This window comes from Physeter macrocephalus, chromosome 17, assembly GCF_002837175.3.
Source record: "Physeter macrocephalus isolate SW-GA chromosome 17, ASM283717v5, whole genome shotgun sequence".
Classification (NCBI taxonomy): domain Eukaryota; kingdom Metazoa; phylum Chordata; class Mammalia; order Artiodactyla; family Physeteridae; genus Physeter; species Physeter macrocephalus.
Genome location: NC_041230.1, coordinates 10,651,928 through 10,659,996, shown reverse-complemented (window position 1 = coordinate 10,659,996; position 8,069 = coordinate 10,651,928).

Sequence of the window (8,069 nt, the reverse complement as noted above, 5' to 3'; positions counted from 1 at the left end):
GAATAAAAAACATATGATCATCTCAATAGATGCAGAAAAGCTTTTGACAAAATTCAACACCGATTTATGATAAAAACTCTCCAGAAAATGGGCATAGAGGGAATCTACCTCAACATAATAAAGGCCATATATGACAAACCCACAGCAAGCATCATACTCAGTGGTGAAAAACTGATCCACTAGGATCAGGAACAAGACAAGGATGTCCACTCTCGCCACTCTTATTCAACATAGTTTTGGAAGTCCTAGCCACGGCAATCAGAGAAGAAAAGGAAAGAAAAGGAATACAAATTGGAAAAGAAGAAGTAAAACTGTCACTGTTTGCCGATGACAGGATACTATACATAGAAAATCCTAAAGATGCCACCAGAAAACTACTACAACTAATCAATGAATTTGGTAAGGTTGCAGGATACAAAATTAATGCACAGAAATCTCTGGCATTCCTATAGACCAAAAATGAAAAATCAGAAAGAGAAATTAAGGAAACACTCCCATTTACCATTGCAACAAAAAGAATAAAATACCAAAGAATAAACCTGCCTAAGGAGGCAAGGCTTGTACTCAGAAAACTATAAAACACTGATGAAAGAAATCAGAGATGACATAAACAGATGGAGAAATATACCATGTTCTTAGGTTGGAAAAATCAATATTGTGAAAATGACTATACTGCCCAATGCAATCTACAGATTCAATGCAATTCCTATCAAACTACCAATGGCATTCTTCACAGAATTAGAACAAAAAATCTTACAATTCGTATGGAAACACAAAAGACCCCGAATAGCCAAAGCAATCTTGAGAAAGAAAAATGGAGTTGGAGGAATCAGGCTCCCTGACTTCAAACTACACCACAAAGGTACAGTAATCAAGACAGTATGGTACTGGTACAAAAACAGAAATACAGATCAATGGTACAGGATAGAATGCCCAGAGATAAACCCACACACATATGGGCACCTAATTTACAACAAAGGAGGCAAGAACATACAATAGAGAAAAGACAGCCTCTTCAATAAGTGGTGCTGGGAAAACTGAACAGCTACATGCAAAAGAATGAAATTAGAACACTACCTAACAGCATACACAGAAATAAACTCCAGATGGATTAAAGCCTTAAATGTAAGACCAGACATTATAAAACTTTTAGAGGAAAACATAAGAAAAACACTCTTTGACATAAACCACAGCAAGATCTTTTTTGACCCATCTCCTAGAGTAACAGAAATATAAACAAAAGGGACTTAATTAAACTTAAAAGCTTTTGCACAGCAAAGGAAACTATAAATAAGACAAAAAGACAACCTTCAGAATGGGAGAAAATATTTGCAAATGAAACAACAGACAAAGGATTAATCTCCAAAATATACAAACAGCTCATGGAGCTCAATATTAAAAAAAACCAAACAATCCAGTCAAAAAATAAGCAGAAGACCTAAATAGACATTTCACCAAGGAAGACATACAGATGGCCAAGAAGCACATGAAAAGATGCTCAACATCACTAATTATTAGAGAAATGAAAATCAAAACTACAATGAGGTATCACCTCACACCAGTCAGAATGGCCATTATCAAAAAAGCTAGAAACAATAAATGCTGGAAAGGGTGTGGTGAAAAGGGAACCCTCCTACACGTTGGTGGGAATGTAAATTGATACAACCACTATGGAAAACAGCATGGAGGTTCCTTAGAAAACTAAAAAAAGAAGATGTGGCACATATATACAACGGAATATTAGCCTTAAAAAGAAACGAAATTGAGTTATTTGTAGTGAGGTGGATGGACCTAGAGTCTGTCATACAGAGTGAAGTAAGTCAGAAAGAGAAAAACAAATACCGTATGCTAACGCATATATATGGAATCCAAAAAGAAGAAACAAGAAAAACAAATACCGTATGCTAACGCATATATACGGAATCCAAAAAAGAAAAAAATGCCCTGCAACTAGGTTCATCAATCAACTGATGAACCTAGTTGCAGGGCAGGAATAAAGAGGTAGATATAGAGAATGGACTTGATGCCATGGGGTGGGAGGGCGAAGCTGGGGCGAAGTGAGAGTAGTATCGACGTATATACACTACCGAATGTAAAATAGTTGGCTGGTGGGAAGCAGCAGCATAGCAGAGGGAGATTGGCTGGGTGCTTTGCGATGACCTAGAGGGGTGGGATAGGGAGGATGAAAGGGAGGCTCAAGAGGGAGGGGATATGGGGACATATGTATGCATATGGCTGATTCCTTCTGTTGTGCAACGGAAGCTAACATGGTATTGTGAAGCAATTATACTCCAATAAAGATGTATTAAAAATAAAAATAAATAAATAAATGAAAGACTGATGATATCAAGTGTTGTTGAGGACGGGAAACAACGGGTATTCTTACAGACTGCTGGTAGAAACAAAATGGCACAACCACTCTTGAAAAGAGTTTGGCATTGTCTTATACATTTAAAAGTACTTACACAGTCCAGCAATGCAACACCCAGGTATTTACCCAAGAGAAATGAAAATAGATAACCACAAAAAGAGTTATACACGAACATTCATAGCAGCATTATTCATAATAGCCAAAAAGTGGAAACAACTCAAATATCCATCAACGTGTGCATGGATAGGCAGACTGGTATATCCATACAACGGAATATTAAATAGGAATTTTTAAAAAGGGGAGGGGGGCCCAAACGACTACTAACATAAGATGGATGCATTTCTAAAACATTCTGCTATGCAAAAGAAGCCAGACACAAAGGAGCACATGCTCTATGATGTCATCTTAATGAAATTCAAAAATAAGCAATAGTAATTAATGGTGTTAGAATTCACCGTAGTGGGGTAGAATTAACTATAAAGGTGCACACAAGAGCTTTTGGGCTGATGGAAAGATTCTACATCTCAATTCAGGCGGTGATCACATGGGTGTGTACAATTACCAAAAATCAAACTGTACACTTAAGATCTGTGTGCTTTTTAATAGATTTTAATTTTATCTGAATTTTTAAAAATAAAATAAACAAAGGAGCAGCTAATTCAACCGATCAGGTACAAAGCACCTGTATTCATTTTCTACTTTTGCAAAACAAATTACCACAAGTTTAGTGGCTTAAAAGAACACCCATTTTTTTAGCTCACAAAATTCAGTTCCTTGAAGTTTTAAGACCGAGGTCCTCGCTGTCCTGATACAAACACTCTCAGCTACTACAGGACCTTCTCAGGTCCTAGGCATGAGGGCCCCTCTATCTCAGTGATGGAGAACATCCCTTAAATCCAATCCCTCTTACACTTCTAATCTCTCTGATTTCCCCTTCTGAGACCAGCTGGAAAAAACTGCCCACTTTTAAAGGGCTCCTGTGATTACACTAAGCCCACTTAGATCATCTCTTTCTGTTAAACTTAAAGTCAACTGATTAGTAACCCTACTTACATCTGCAAAATCCCTTTTGACACATAAGGTAACACAGTCATGATTACTTATCATATATTCACAGTCCAGGGATTAGGAGTAAATCTTGGGGTACCATCCTAGAATGCTGCCTACCACAGCACCATATGAAAGCTGATCATGCTCTCAGGGAGCTCCTTCAGGGTCCCTGCTCTGAAGAAATGGCAAAAAAGCCAAACGGGGTCGGTCCAAACTCCATTTGATATTACAAGAGACTAAAGACAAAAAACAGAGACAAGAAAGCAATGGCCCATTTCCTGCTAGGCTGTAAATCTAAGTCACAGGTGCATTCATTGCCCTCAAACTTTTAGTGATGTTCACAGGCACTGATAGTAGCTAGCACCGAAGTTAATCCCTAACTAAAGTTACCAGAAACCAAAAGCCATCCCAATAAACCAACCAAAAGTGACAGTAAGGCTGCACTAATTCAACCAGGACATTTTATAGACTTCCGATGATTCATTTATTCAACATCACTTATTGAGGATGTACTATATGTCGAGCACTAAGCCACTTGCTGAGAACACATGATGATTATAAAATAAAGCCCTTGTTTGGATTGTTTTTCAAAAAAATTCTACTGTAAAAAAAGGGGGAGACAAAAAAGAAATGAAGGAGTAACAAAAAATGGGAAGGGAAGGAAAGGGGAAAATTCTGAGGTAATTGCAGAAATTCAAATACTGAAAATTTTATGGTACTGAGGAAGTACTACTTTACAGTGTGACAATGGTACTGTGAAGATGTTTTTCAAAAAGCCCTTGTATTTTAGTAACACAATGAAATATTTACAGATGATATGATTTGATATCTGGGATTTGGTTCAAAACAATCCAGATTTGGAGAAGGGAGTATAGATGCAACAAGATTGGTCATGAAGGGGACTTCCCTAGTGGTCCAGTGACTAAGATTCTGCGCTCCCAATGCAGGGGGCCTGGGTTCGATCCCTGGTCAGGGAACTAGATCCCACATGCTGCAACTAAGAGTTCGCACGCCGCAACTAAAGATCCCACATGCTGCAACGAAGATCCCGCATGCGGCAATGAAGATCCCACATGCCTCAACTAAGACCCTATGCAGCCAAATGAATAAATAAATATTTTTTTTAAAAGATTGGCCGTGGGGCTTCCCTGGTGGCGAAAAAAAAAAAAAAAAAAAAGATTGGCCATGAAATAATTGCTGAAGCTGCGTGATGAGTACACATAGATTCATTGTATTATTAGCTTTACTTCTGCAACTATTTGAAATTTTCAAGACAAAAAAATCCTTACTCTCCAGAAGCTTGTAACACAAGTCAGATATTCCAACAAATAGACTGCTAAGTAGTTTAACAAAATATACACAAATTGCTAGCCCAGCTCTGAGGACAGTGACTACCCTGGAATAGGCAGAACGAGTCAGACAAGACGTGAAAGGAGTGGCTCCCTTGACCAGAGTCTACAAGGAAGAGTCTTCCAGGCAGAAGGGCAGGCAAGTGGGTACAAAGGCATGCGGATGTGAAGCCACAGAGCTTCCGCACACTCTTCGGATGACTTACTAGAGGCCGTGTTACTTAAGAGCACATGTTCTAGAGCCAGACCAGCTGTGCTGGAGTGCCTGCTCCTGAGTCCCTACTGTGAGACCTCAGGCAAGCTGTCTGTCATGTCTCTGTGCCTCAGATTGTTCACCTATAAAATGCGGATTATAACAATACCTACTTCACAGGGCTGTTGTCGGGAGTCAATGAGTTAATCCATGTGCAAAGAGTTAAGAAAAAAAGGGGTGAAGAATAAACGTTAGCTGTTAGTGATGGAAGCAGTATCCCTGTCCACAATACCACACATCTTGAAAATCTCATCTAATTTCTATTTGTTACTTATCTTCTTTGATTAGACTGTATATTTGCAAATTAGGGACTACGTCTATTGATCTCTACAGCCCAGAACGTAGCCTAAGGTCATGGCCATAACAGGCACCAATCAGGCAATTCTTCTTTCAGGCAGCAGGGGTGGGACCATCCAAAGGCTCTGTCTAGGCCCCTATTTATTCTTCTGTGGATTAGACCCTGAATTCTTACAGTTCTTTGGCTTCCTTTCACTTCCCTTCCTTGTTTGCACCTTATCCCTTACTCTGTTCCAGAGATGTTCATTCACTAATGGTGCTCTCTGGTCCACTCCCTGGCATGTGATCCAACGCTTCCTTTATCTCTCTCCCCACTGCTATATTATCTAAACAGACACTGCAACACTTATTCTGCAACTAATAAAGGGTGAAAGGAGGATGAATTTATAGACCATTGGCCTCACACCTATTTGTGAGAAGTAGACACCTCTGGAAAAGAGAAAAGCAAGTAAGATGGTAGCCAGAACATAAAGCCTTCAAACATAGCCCCACTACTGAAGAGAGCCCATAGACATATTAGTAATAATCAGCTAACACCTCACTAGGGTTTGGGGGTACTCAGAGACTTCTGGGGAGGAGAGAGAGACACAATGGGCCGGGAGTCCAGTTTTATGTTAATTTTTGCTGTGCAAAATAATTTCTTTCTCCCCCACTAGTAGACATCCTCAATTACACTCCAAAGCGGAGACTTACAGAGGAAGATCCAGAGTCTGAGAACTCAGAAGACAGAAGACAACAGACATACAGACTCTAAAGATGAAGTATGAAGCTCAGATGCAGGTCTCTCTTGAATCGCAACTGTCTGTACAAAGTGCCCTCTGCCCTGAGCAGCAATCTGGGGCTGGAACCTGATCCTGGTCTCCCCATGAGTGGGAAGTGCTGGTAGAACATTAACTAACTACCCAGGAGCAGAAGGAAATGGAGCCCTCTGAAGGGCCTCTCCCTACATATTCTCCCCAAGGTACCACTAAGAGTTGGACAATTCAAGGCCATGTCCCAGCCCTAGGATTTGATGGTTCTTTTCTTGTTGTCGGGAGTCAATGAGTTAATCCATGTGCAAAGAGTTAAGAAAAAAAGGGGTGAAGAATAAACGTTAGCTGTTAGTGATGGAAGCAGTATCCCTGTCCACAATACCACACATCTTGAAAATCTCATCTAATTTCTATTTGTTACTTATCTTCTTTGATTAGACTGTATATTTGCAAATTAGGGACTACGTCTATTGATCTCTACAGCCCAGAACGTAGCCTAAGGTCATGGCCATAACAGGCACCAATCAGGCAATTCTTCTTTCAGGCAGCAGGGGTGGGACCATCCAAAGGCTCTGTCTAGGCCCCTATTTATTCTTCTGTGGATTAGACCCTGAATTCTTACAGTTCTTTGGCTTCCTTTCACTTCCCTTCCTTGTTTGCACCTTATCCCTTACTCTGTTCCAGAGATGTTCATTCACTAATGGTGCTCTCTGGTCCACTCCCTGGCATGTGATCCAACGCTTCCTTTATCTCTCTCCCCACTGCTATATTATCTAAACAGACACTGCAACACTTATTCTGCAACTAATAAAGGGTGAAAGGAGGATGAATTTATAGACCATTGGCCTCACACCTATTTGTGAGAAGTAGACACCTCTGGAAAAGAGAAAAGCAAGTAAGATGGTAGCCAGAACATAAAGCCTTCAAACATAGCCCCACTACTGAAGAGAGCCCATAGACATATTAGTAATAATCAGCTAACACCTCACTAGGGTTTGGGGGTACTCAGAGACTTCTGGGGAGGAGAGAGAGACACAATGGGCCGGGAGTCCAGTTTTATGTTAATTTTTGCTGTGCAAAATAATTTCTTTCTCCCCCACTAGTAGACATCCTCAATTACACTCCAAAGCGGAGACTTACAGAGGAAGATCCAGAGTCTGAGAACTCAGAAGACAGAAGACAACAGACATACAGACTCTAAAGATGAAGTATGAAGCTCAGATGCAGGTCTCTCTTGAATCGCAACTGTCTGTACAAAGTGCCCTCTGCCCTGAGCAGCAATCTGGGGCTGGAACCTGATCCTGGTCTCCCCATGAGTGGGAAGTGCTGGTAGAACATTAACTAACTACCCAGGAGCAGAAGGAAATGGAGCCCTCTGAAGGGCCTCTCCCTACATATTCTCCCCAAGGTACCACTAAGAGTTGGACAATTCAAGGCCATGTCCCAGCCCTAGGATTTGATGGTTCTTTTCTTTTATAACGTTTGGGGAGGGATCACAGAGCAGAAATGGGACACTGGAAAGGACAGACTAAAAAGAACTGGCTAAGCATGCTTTGTTTAAAGGTCAAAGTCTTGTGAACCATGCCAACCTCCCTTCCCTGCCTGGGCTCTCTATGATAATGAGCCTTGCCCTGTGCTTTGAGCCCCACTGAACCCAGAACTCTTCTTGCTTGAGGACTAGAGAAGTCAAGGAAAAGGGGAACTGGGAACAGGAAGACAAATGAAAAAAGCAGAGTGGCAGGACTCTTAAAATACTCAGTGTGATTATAAGGAAGTGAAACTGGTCTTCTTGTAGGGCTCAGACTAGTTTTGAGAGCAACTCTACATAAGTGACTAAAATATTTTGAGTAATGACAGAACTTTTGGAATAAAAAGGTAGTCAACTAGGACAACTACTTTTAAGGGGCCCATACTTATTTGGATATGATATACTTGTAAAAGGAATCCTATAACTCACTTGAGTCTCATAACTTTGTCTTAACATAGGACTGAAGAAC